This window comes from Siphateles boraxobius, unplaced genomic scaffold, assembly GCF_051911475.1.
Source record: "Siphateles boraxobius isolate OS27281-9 unplaced genomic scaffold, OSU_SipBor_1 25, whole genome shotgun sequence".
In the NCBI taxonomy this organism is placed as follows: domain Eukaryota; kingdom Metazoa; phylum Chordata; class Actinopteri; order Cypriniformes; family Leuciscidae; genus Siphateles; species Siphateles boraxobius.
Genome location: NW_027508866.1, coordinates 37,427,501 through 37,440,000, shown reverse-complemented (window position 1 = coordinate 37,440,000; position 12,500 = coordinate 37,427,501). Strand labels below are relative to the sequence as shown.

General features: G+C 45.6%; 1 protein-coding gene across 3 annotated transcripts in view; it reads right to left on the bottom strand.

Annotated features, from left to right (window-relative positions):
- glis3 (GLIS family zinc finger 3) overlaps positions 1-12,500 on the bottom strand; it is a 68,610-nt gene that overhangs the window by 20,689 nt on the left and 35,421 nt on the right. The gene's annotated exons all lie outside the window — the stretch shown is intronic.

Below are 12,500 nucleotides of genomic sequence, written 5' to 3'. Positions count from 1 at the left end.
ACACTATAAATGTCTTTACTGTCACTTTTAATCAATTTAATGTGTCCTTAATGAATAAAAGTATTTTTTCCCCGGTTTTCAACAATGATGCTGAAAATTCAGCTATTCAATTATTATTATGCATTGTTAAATAAGCTAATTAAAATTAAAACATGTAGGAACAATAATAGGCAACAATAATAGTGAACTCAAAAGTCACATTTAATAAAGCGTCATAGTTTCACAGTTAGTTATAGTCTTCAGGAATGTGTCGAACGCTTTATCACTGCATTAAAAGCTTCACTGTTCATCCTGATTAAATGACATCATGAACATTTTTGCTTCATCTTGCAAGAATGTGACATTCCTGATCTTTGTGCTTTCGGATGTGCGGACAGGAATTCCAGCGAATCACGGATCGCAGAAACCACCGATGCGGGAACAAACGCCCTGACCTCATGTGTTTCTTTCAGAAATATGGTTTAGAAATAAATAATTACCTAGTAAAAATTCCTCAGAAAATGACTTCAGCAATAGCTGGGATTCCTTCGCTCTGAGCTCATCTTACATAACAGGAACCCGATGGAGTTGGACATTAATAGTCTTTCTGTCAGCATTGCTTTATAATGAAGTGGTTATTTTAGTTGATTTAGCAGCAGATATCAATTAGGGCTGCACAATATATCGAAATTATCGAAAGATCGCAAACATACAGTGGATAGCATAAGTGAATACACGCATGCTAAAGTTGGCTAAAAAGAGGAATAAAAAAATCTTCTTTTGGAAATTGATCTTAATGCCTTAATTAGAAAAATGAGGAAAAATCCAACCTTTAAGGACACCAATTTTCTTTGTGAATGAATAATGTATCGTAAATAAATAAATGTTCTTCCTTAAAATACAGGGTGCATAAGTCAGGACACCCCTATGTTAAATTCCCATAGAGACAGCTGATTTTTATTTTTAAAGGCCAGTTATTTCATGGATCCAGGATAATATGCATCCTGATAAAGTTCCCTTGGCCTTTGGAAATACAATATCCCACATCATCACATTCCCTTCATCATACCTTGAGATAGACATGGGGAACTTTCCATAAGATCATCTTTCAATGCAAATCACACCAGCTATTAGCCTAACTGAAATAACACCATGTCTATCTCCAGGTATGATGAAGGGAATGTGATGATGTGCGATATTTTATTTCCAAAGGATGCATTTTCATCCCGGATCTATGAAACAACTGGGAACATGAAACGAACCGTCATCTTCCGCGTGTATGTCTACGCCGTTAAATGTCGAGTGATTCTGCGTGTATGTCTACGATGTTAAATGTCGAGTGATTCCGCGTGTATGTCTACGCCGTTAAATGTCGAGTGATTCTGCCTGTATGTCTACGCTGTTAAATGTCGAGTGATTCCGCGTGTATGTCTACGCCGTTAAATGTCGAGTGATTCCGCGTGTATGTCTACGCCGTTAAATGTCCGAGTGATTCCGCGTGTATGTCCACGCCGTTAAATGTCCGAGTGATTCTGCCTGTATGTCTACGCCGTTAAATGTCGAGTGATTCCGCGTGTATGTCTACGCCGTTAAATGTCCGAGTGATTCTGCCTGTATGTCTACGCCGTTAAATGTCGAGTGATTCCGCGTGTATGTCTACGCCGTTAAATGTCGAGTGATTCCGCGTGTCTACGCCGTTAAATGTCGAGTGATTCCGCGTGTATGTCTACGTCGTTAAATGTCCGAGTGATTCCGCGTGTATGTCTACGCCGTTAAATGTCGATTGATTCCGCGTGTATGTCTACGCCGTTAAATGTCGATTGATTCAGCGTGTATGTGTACGCCGTTAAATGTCGAGCGATTCCGCGTGTATGTCTACGCCGTTAAATGTCGAGTGATTCCGCGTGTATGTCTACGCCGTTAAATGTCGATTGATTCCGCGTGTATGTCTACGCCGTTAAATGTCGATTGATTCAGCGTGTATGTGTACGCCGTTAAATGTCGAGCGATTCCGCGTGTATGTCTACGCCGTTAAATGTCGATTGATTCCGCGTGTATGTAAACGCCGTTAAATGTCCGAGTGATTCCGCGTGTATGTCTACGCCGTTAAATGTCGATTGATTCCGCGTGTATGTCTACGCCGTTAAATGTCGATTGATTCAGCGTGTATGTGTACGCCGTTAAATGTCGAGTGATTCCGCGTGTATGTCTACGCCGTTAAATGTCGAGTGATTCCGCGTGTATGTCTACGCCGTTAAATGTCGATTGATTCCGCGTGTATGTCTACGCCGTTAAATGTCGATTGATTCAGCGTGTATGTCTACGCCGTTAAATGTCGATTGATTCCGCGTGTATGTCTACGCCGTTAAATGTCGATTGATTCAGCGTGTATGTGTACGCCGTTAAATGTCGAGTGATTCCGCGTGTATGTCTACGCCGTTAAATGTCGAGCGATTCCGCGTGTATGTCTACGCCGTTAAATGTCGATTGATTCCGCGTGTATGTAAACGCCGTTAAATGTCCGAGTGATTCCGCGTGTATGTCTACGCCGTTAAATGTCGAGCGATTCCGCGTGTATGTCTACGCCGTTAAATGTCGAGCGATTCCGCGTGTATGTCTACGCCGTTAAATGTCGAGTGATTCCGCGTGTATGTAAACGCCGTTAAATGTCCGAGTGATTCCGCATGTATGTGTACGCCGTTAAATGTCGAGTGATTCCGCGTGTATGTCTACGTCGTTAAATGTCTGAGTGATTCCGCGTGTATGTCTACGCCGTTAAATGTCGAGTGATTCCGCGTGTATGTCTACGTCGTTAAATGTCTGAGTGATTCCGCGTGTATGTCTACGCCGTTAAATGTCGAGTGATTCCGCGTGTATGTCTACGTCGTTAAATGTCTGAGTGATTCCGCGTGTATGTCTACGCCGTTAAATGACGAGTGATTCCGCGTGTATGTCTACGTCGTTAAATGTCGAGTGATTCCGCGTGTATGTCTACGCCGTTAAATGTCGAGTGATTCCGCGTGTATGTCTACGTCGTTAAATGTCTGAGTGATTCCGCGTGTATGTGTACGCCGTTAAATGTCGAGTGATTCCGCGTGTATGTCTACGCCGTTAAATGTCGAGTGATTCCGCGTGTATGTCTACGCCGTTAAATGTCGAGTGATTCCGCGTGTATGTGTACGCCGTTAAATGTCGAGCGATTCCGCGTGTATGTCTACGCCGTTAAATGTCGATTGATTCCGCGTGTATGTAAACGCCGTTAAATGTCCGAGTGATTCCGCGTGTATGTCTACGCCGTTAAATGTCGAGCGATTCCGCGTGTATGTCTACGCCGTTAAATGTCGAGCGATTCCGCGTGTATGTCTACGCCGTTAAATGTCGAGTGATTCCGCGTGTATGTAAACGCCGTTAAATGTCCGAGTGATTCCGCATGTATGTGTACGCCGTTAAATGTCGAGTGATTCCGCGTGTATGTCTACGCCGTTAAATGACGAGTGATTCCGCGTGTATGTCTACGTCGTTAAATGTCTGAGTGATTCCGCGTGTATGTGTACGCCGTTAAATGTCGAGTGATTCCGCGTGTATGTCTACGTCGTTAAATGTCTGAGTGATTCCGCGTGTATGTGTACGCCGTTAAATGTCGAGTGGTTCCGCGTGTATGTCTACGCCGTTAAATGTCGAGTGATTCCGCGTGTATGTCTACGCCGTTAAATGTCGAGTGATTCCGCGTGTATGTCTACGTCGTTAAATGTCTGAGTGATTCCGCGTGTATGTGTACGCCGTTAAATGTCGAGTGATTCCGCGTGTATGTCTACGCCGTTAATTGTCGAGTGATTCCGCGTGTATGTCTACGCCGTTAAATGTCCGAGTGATTCCGCGTGTATGTCTACGCCGTTAAATGTCGAGTGATTCCGCGTGTATGTGTACGCCGTTAAATGTCGAGTGATTCCGCGTGTATGTCTACGTCGTTAAATGTCTGAGTGATTCCGCGTGTATGTGTACGCCGTTAAATGTCGAGTGATTCCGCGTGTATGTCTACGCCGTTAAATGTCGAGTGATTCCGCGTGTATGTCTACGCCGTTAAATGTCCGAGTGATTCCGCGTGTATGTCTACGCCGTTAAATATTCGAGTGATTCCGCGTGTATGTCTACGCCGTTAAATGTCGAGTGATTCCGCGTGTATGTCTACGCCGTTAAATATTCGAGTGATTCCGCGTGTATGTGTACGCCGTTAAATGTCGAGTGATTCCGCGTGTATGTCTACGCCGTTAAATGTCGAGTGATTCCGCGTGTATGTCTACGCCGTTAAACATTCGCCTATAAATGTCCGAGTGATTCCGCGTGTATGTAAACGCCGTTAAATGTCCGAGTGATTCCGCGTGTATGTCTACGCCGTTAAATGTCCGAGTGATTCCGCGTGTATGTAAACGCCGTTAAATGTCCGAGTGATTCCGCGTGTATGTTTACGCTGTTAAATGTCCGAGTGATTCCGCGTGTATGTATACGCCGTTAAATGTCCGAGTGATTCCGTGTGTATGTCTACGCCGTTAAATGTCCGAGTGATTCCGCGTGTATGTCTACGCCGTTAAATGTCCGAGTGATTCCGCGTGTATGTCTACGCCGTTAAATGTCGAGTGATTCCGAGTGTATGTCTACGCCGTTAAATGTCCGAGTGATTCCGAGTGTATGTCTACGCCGTTAAATGTCCGAGTGATTCCGCGTGTATGTCTACGCCGTTAAATGTCCGAGTGATTCCGCGTGTATGTAAACGCCGTTAAATGTCCGAGTGATTCCGCGTGTATGTCTACGCCGTTAAATGTCCGAGTGATTCCGTGTGTATGTAAACGCCGTTAAATGTCCGAGTGATTCCGCGTGTATGTAAACGCCGTTAAATGTCCGAGTGATTCCGAGTGTATGTCTACGCCGTTAAATGTCCGAGTGATTCCGCGTGTATGTCTACGCCTATAAATGTCCGAGTGATTCCGCGTGTAAGTAAACGCCGTTAAATGTCGAGTGATTCCGCGTGTATGTCTACGCCGTTAAATGTCGAGTGATTCCGCGTGTATGTCTACGCCGTTAAATATTCGAGTGATTCCGCGTGTATGTGTACGCCGTTAAATGTCGAGTGATTCCGCGTGTATGTCTACGCCGTTAAATGTCGAGTGATTCCGCGTGTATGTCTACGCCGTTAAATATTCGAGTGATTCCGCGTGTATGTAAACGCCGTTAAATGTCGAGTGATTCCGAGTGTATGTCTACGCCGTTAAATGTCCGAGTGATTCCGAGTGTATGGCTACGCCTATAAATGTCCGAGTGATTCCGCGTGTATGTAAACGCCGTTAAATGTCCGAGTGATTCCGCGTGTATGTCTACGCCGTTAAATGTCCGAGTGATTCCGCGTGTATGTAAACGCCGTTAAATGTCCGAGTGATTCCGCGTGTATGTTTACGCTGTTAAATGTCCGAGTGATTCCGCGTGTATGTCTACGCCGTTAAATGTCCGAGTGATTCCGTGTGTATGTCTACGCCGTTAAATGTCCGAGTGATTCCGCGTGTATGTCTACGCCGTTAAATGTCCCGAGTGATTCCGCGTGTATGTCTACGCCGTTAAATGTCGAGTGATTCCGAGTGTATGTCTACGCCGTTAAATGTCCGAGTGATTCCGAGTGTATGTAAACGCCGTTAAATGTCCGAGTGATTCCGTGTGTATGTCTACGCCGTTAAATGTCCGAGTGATTCCGCGTGTATGTCTACGCCGTTAAATGTCCGAGTGATTCCGCGTGTATGTCTACGCCGTTAAATGTCGAGTGATTCCGAGTGTATGTCTACGCCGTTAAATGTCCGAGTGATTCCGCGTGTATGTAAACGCCGTTAAATGTCCGAGTGATTCCGCGTGTATGTCTACGCCGTTAAATGTCCGAGTGATTCCGTGTGTATGTAAACGCCGTTAAATGTCCGAGTGATTCCGCGTGTATGTAAACGCCGTTAAATGTCCGAGTGATTCCGAGTGTATGTCTACGCCGTTAAATGTCCGAGTGATTCCGAGTGTATGGCTACGCCTATAAATGTCCGAGTGATTCCGCGTGTATGTAAACGCTGTTAAATGTCCGAGTGATTCCGCGTGTCTACGCCGTTAAATGTCGAGTGATTCCGCGTGTATGTCTACGTCGTTAAATGTCGAGTGATTCCGCGTGTATGTCTACGCCGTTAAATGTCGATTGATTCCGCGTGTATGTCTACGCCGTTAAATGTCGATTGATTCAGCGTGTATGTGTACGCCGTTAAATGTCGAGCGATTCCGCGTGTATGTCTACGCCGTTAAATGTCGAGTGATTCCGCGTGTATGTCTACGCCGTTAAATGTCGATTGATTCCGCGTGTATGTCTACGCCGTTAAATGTCGATTGATTCAGCGTGTATGTGTACGCCGTTAAATGTCGAGCGATTCCGCGTGTATGTCTACGCCGTTAAATGTCGATTGATTCCGCGTGTATGTAAACGCCGTTAAATGTCCGAGTGATTCCGCGTGTATGTCTACGCCGTTAAATGTCGATTGATTCCGCGTGTATGTCTACGCCGTTAAATGCCGATTGATTCAGCGTGTATGTGTACGCCGTTAAATGTCGAGTGATTCCGCGTGTATGTCTACGCCGTTAAATGTCGAGTGATTCCGCGTGTATGTCTACGCCGTTAAATGTCGATTGATTCCGCGTGTATGTCTACGCCGTTAAATGTCGATTGATTCAGCGTGTATGTGTACGCCGTTAAATGTCGAGCGATTCCGCGTGTATGTCTACGCCGTTAAATGTCGATTGATTCCGCGTGTATGTAAACGCCGTTAAATGTCCGAGTGATTCCGCGTGTATGTCTACGCCGTTAAATGTCGAGCGATTCCGCGTGTATGTCTACGCCGTTAAATGTCGAGCGATTCCGCGTGTATGTCTACGCCGTTAAATGTCTGAGTGATTCCGCGTGTATGTCTACGCCGTTAAATGTCGAGTGATTCCGCGTGTATGTCTACGTCGTTAAATGTCTGAGTGATTCCGCGTGTATGTCTACGCCGTTAAATGTCGAGTGATTCCGCGTGTATGTCTACGTCGTTAAATGTCTGAGTGATTCCGCGTGTATGTCTACGCCGTTAAATGTCGAGTGATTCCGCGTGTATGTCTACGTCGTTAAATGTCTGAGTGATTCCGCGTGTATGTCTACGCCGTTAAATGACGAGTGATTCCGCGTGTATGTCTACGTCGTTAAATGTCGAGTGATTCCGCATGTATGTGTACGCCGTTAAATGTCGAGTGATTCCGCGTGTATGTCTACGTCGTTAAATGTCTGAGTGATTCCGCGTGTATGTCTACGCCGTTAAATGTCGAGTGATTCCGCGTGTATGTCTACGTCGTTAAATGTCTGAGTGATTCCGCGTGTATGTCTACGCCGTTAAATGTCGAGTGATTCCGCGTGTATGTCTACGTCGTTAAATGTCTGAGTGATTCCGCGTGTATGTCTACGCCGTTAAATGACGAGTGATTCCGCGTGTATGTCTACGTCGTTAAATGTCGAGTGATTCCGCGTGTATGTCTACGCCGTTAAATGTCGAGTGATTCCGCGTGTATGTCTACGTCGTTAAATGTCTGAGTGATTCCGCGTGTATGTGTACGCCGTTAAATGTCGAGTGATTCCGCGTGTATGTCTACGCCGTTAAATGTCGAGTGATTCCGCGTGTATGTCTACGCCGTTAAATGTCGAGTGATTCCGCGTGTATGTGTACGCCGTTAAATGTCGAGCGATTCCGCGTGTATGTCTACGCCGTTAAATGTCGATTGATTCCGCGTGTATGTAAACGCAGTTAAATGTCCGAGTGATTCCGCGTGTATGTCTACGCCGTTAAATGTCGAGCGATTCCGCGTGTATGTCTACGCCGTTAAATGTCGAGCGATTCCGCGTGTATGTCTACGCCGTTAAATGTCGAGTGATTCCGCGTGTATGTAAACGCCGTTAAATGTCCGAGTGATTCCGCATGTATGTGTACGCCGTTAAATGTCGAGTGATTCCGCGTGTATGTCTACGCCGTTAAATGACGAGTGATTCCGCGTGTATGTCTACGTCGTTAAATGTCTGAGTGATTCCGCGTGTATGTGTACGCCGTTAAATGTCGAGTGATTCCGCGTGTATGTCTACGTCGTTAAATGTCTGAGTGATTCCGCGTGTATGTGTACGCCGTTAAATGTCGAGTGGTTCCGCGTGTATGTCTACGCCGTTAAATGTCGAGTGATTCCGCGTGTATGTCTACGCCATTAAATGTCGAGTGATTCCGCGTGTATGTCTACGTCGTTAAATGTCTGAGTGATTCCGCGTGTATGTGTACGCCGTTAAATGTCGAGTGATTCCGCGTGTATGTCTACGCCGTTAATTGTCGAGTGATTCCGCGTGTATGTCTACGCCGTTAAATGTCCGAGTGATTCCGCGTGTATGTCTACGCCGTTAAATGTCGAGTGATTCCGCGTGTATGTGTACGCCGTTAAATGTCGAGTGATTCCGCGTGTATGTCTACGTCGTTAAATGTCTGAGTGATTCCGCGTGTATGTGTACGCCGTTAAATGTCGAGTGATTCCGCGTGTATGTCTACGCCGTTAAATGTCGAGTGATTCCGCGTGTATGTCTACGCCGTTAAATGTCCGAGTGATTCCGCGTGTATGTCTACGCCGTTAAATATTCGAGTGATTCCGCGTGTATGTCTACGCCGTTAAATGTCGAGTGATTCCGCGTGTATGTCTACGCCGTTAAATATTCGAGTGATTCCGCGTGTATGTGTACGCCGTTAAATGTCGAGTGATTCCGCGTGTATGTCTACGCCGTTAAATGTCGAGTGATTCCGCGTGTATGTCTACGCCGTTAAACATTCGCCTATAAATGTCCGAGTGATTCCGCGTGTATGTAAACGCCGTTAAATGTCCGAGTGATTCCGCGTGTATGTCTACGCCGTTAAATGTCCGAGTGATTCCGCGTGTATGTAAACGCCGTTAAATGTCCGAGTGATTCCGCGTGTATGTTTACGCTGTTAAATGTCCGAGTGATTCCGCGTGTATGTCTACGCCGTTAAATGTCCGAGTGATTCCGTGTGTATGTCTACGCCGTTAAATGTCCGAGTGATTCCGCGTGTATGTCTACGCCGTTAAATGTCCGAGTGATTCCGCGTGTATGTCTACGCCGTTAAATGTCGAGTGATTCCGAGTGTATGTCTACGCCGTTAAATGTCCGAGTGATTCCGAGTGTATGTCTACGCCGTTAAATGTCCGAGTGATTCCGCGTGTATGTCTACGCCGTTAAATGTCCGAGTGATTCCGCGTGTATGTAAACGCCGTTAAATGTCCGAGTGATTCCGCGTGTATGTCTACGCCGTTAAATGTCCGAGTGATTCCGTGTGTATGTAAACGCCGTTAAATGTCCGAGTGATTCCGCGTGTATGTAAACGCCGTTAAATGTCCGAGTGATTCCGAGTGTATGTCTACGCCGTTAAATGTCCGAGTGATTCCGAGTGTATGGCTACGCCTATAAATGTCCGAGTGATTCCGCGTGTATGTAAACGCCGTTAAATGTCGAGTGATTCCGCGTGTATGTCTACGCCGTTAAATGTCGAGTGATTCCGCGTGTATGTCTACGCCGTTAAATATTCGAGTGATTCCGCGTGTATGTGTACGCCGTTAAATGTCGAGTGATTCCGCGTGTATGTCTACGCCGTTAAATGTCGAGTGATTCCGCGTGTATGTCTACGCCGTTAAATATTCGAGTGATTCCGCGTGTATGTAAACGCCGTTAAATGTCGAGTGATTCCGAGTGTATGTCTACGCCGTTAAATGTCCGAGTGATTCCGAGTGTATGGCTACGCCTATAAATGTCCGAGTGATTCCGCGTGTATGTAAACGCCGTTAAATGTCCGAGTGATTCCGCGTGTATGTCTACGCCGTTAAATGTCCGAGTGATTCCGCGTGTATGTAAACGCCGTTAAATGTCCGAGTGATTCCGCGTGTATGTTTACGCTGTTAAATGTCCGAGTGATTCCGCGTGTATGTCTACGCCGTTAAATGTCCGAGTGATTCCGTGTGTATGTCTACGCCGTTAAATGTCCGAGTGATTCCGCGTGTATGTCTACGCCGTTAAATGTCCGAGTGATTCCGCGTGTATGTCTACGCCGTTAAATGTCGAGTGATTCCGAGTGTATGTCTACGCCGTTAAATGTCCGAGTGATTCCGAGTGTATGTAAACGCCGTTAAATGTCCGAGTGATTCCGTGTGTATGTCTACGCCGTTAAATGTCCGAGTGATTCCGCGTGTATGTCTACGCCGTTAAATGTCCGAGTGATTCCGCGTGTATGTCTACGCCGTTAAATGTCGAGTGATTCCGAGTGTATGTCTACGCCGTTAAATGTCCGAGTGATTCCGCGTGTATGTAAACGCCGTTAAATGTCCGAGTGATTCCGCGTGTATGTCTACGCCGTTAAATGTCCGAGTGATTCCGTGTGTATGTAAACGCCGTTAAATGTCCGAGTGATTCCGCGTGTATGTAAACGCCGTTAAATGTCCGAGTGATTCCGAGTGTATGTCTACGCCGTTAAATGTCCGAGTGATTCCGAGTGTATGGCTACGCCTATAAATGTCCGAGTGATTCCGCGTGTATGTAAACGCTGTTAAATGTCCGAGTGATTCCGCGTGTATGTCTACGCCGTTAAATGTCCGAGTGATTCCGCGTGTATGTAAACGCCGTTAAATGTCCGAGTGATTCCGCGTGTATGTAAACGCCGTTAAATGTCCGAGTGATTCCGAGTGTATGTCTACGTCGTTAAATGTCCGAGTGATTCCGCGTGTATGTTTACGCTGTTAAATGTCCGAGTGATTCCGCGTGTATGTCTACGCCGTTAAATGTCCGAGTGATTCCGCGTGTATGTAAACGCCGTTAAATGTCCGAGTGATTCCGCGTGTATGTTTACGCTGTTAAATGTCCGAGTGATTCCGCGTGTATGTCTACGCCGTTAAATGTCCGAGTGATTCCGAGTGTATGTCTACGCCGTTAAATGTCCGAGTGATTCCGCGTGTATGTAAACGCCGTTAAATGTCCGAGTGATTCCGCGTGTATGTCTACGCCGTTAAATGTCCGAGTGATTCCGCGTGTATGTAAACGCCGTTAAATGTCCGAGTGATTCCGCGTGTATGTCTACGCTGTTAAATGTCCGAGTGATTCCGCGTGTATGTGTACGCCGTTAAATGTCCGAGTGATTCCGTGTGTATGTCTACGCCGTTAAATGTCCCAGTGATTCCGTGTGTATGTCTACGCCGTTAAATGTCCCAGTGATTCCGCGTGTATGTCTACGCCGTTAAATGTCCGAGTGATTCCGAGTGTATGTCTACGCCGTTAAATGTCCGAGTGATTCCGTGTGTATGTCTACGCCGTTAAATGTCCCAGTGATTCCGCGTGTATGTGTACGCCATTAAATGTCCGAGCGAAACGAAACAAAATGTATATCTACATCTGGGGAGTGATATTTTTTTTCCTAGGATGGTAGGGGAAGACTCATAAATGGTATTAACCCCAGTGACGGGTAGGTTTAGGGACGGGGTTGGGGTAGGTCATATATTTATATACAGTAATGTAACGTTAAGTCAACAGCGTTGATAAACACGCTGAAAAATGTCCGAGTGATTCCGCGTGTATGTAAACGCCGTTAAATGTCCGAGTGATTCCGCGTGTATGTCTACGCCGTTAAATGTCCGAGTGATTCCGCGTTTATGTCTACGCCGTTAAATGTCCGAGTGATTCCGCGTTTATGTCTACGCCGTTAAATGTCCGAGTGATTCCGCGTTTATGTCTACGCCGTTAAATGTCCGAGTTATTCCGCGTGTATGTGTACGCCATTAAATGTCCGAGCGAAACGAAACAAAATGTATATCTACATCTGGGGAGTGATATTTTTTTTCCTAGGATGGTAGGGGAAGACTCATAAATGGTATTAACCCCAGTGACGGGTAGGTTTAGGGACGGGGTTGGGGTAGGTCATATATTTATATACAGTAATGTAACGTTAAGTCAACAGCGTTGATAAACACGCTGAAAAGCGATTATGCATGTTGATAGCACGCTAAAAATGGAAATACGAATTGGCATGTCATACATACGCCATTTCATGAGGATGTTTTCTTGTCACAAAAAGAATGTGAAACACTTATATATTTGAAATATATTTTAAAGATAGTTTAAGATTATTTTACACACTTTAAGCATTATTGTATCGCATATCGAATATCGCATTATTTAATGAGTTATCGCATTTTTCTTCAATATCGTGCGCCCTAATATCAATACGATAGCAGTGTTGTATGTAGACGTCATTTAATCACGAAGCTTGAGTTGATATTTACCAGGATCTGTAATTGAATCTAAACACTAAAGGTTTGTTTAGTGAGAACAGAAAGATCTATACTTGTGATTCGTCACTGATGAACAGGAATTCTTTTGGGATCGGGATTTATTG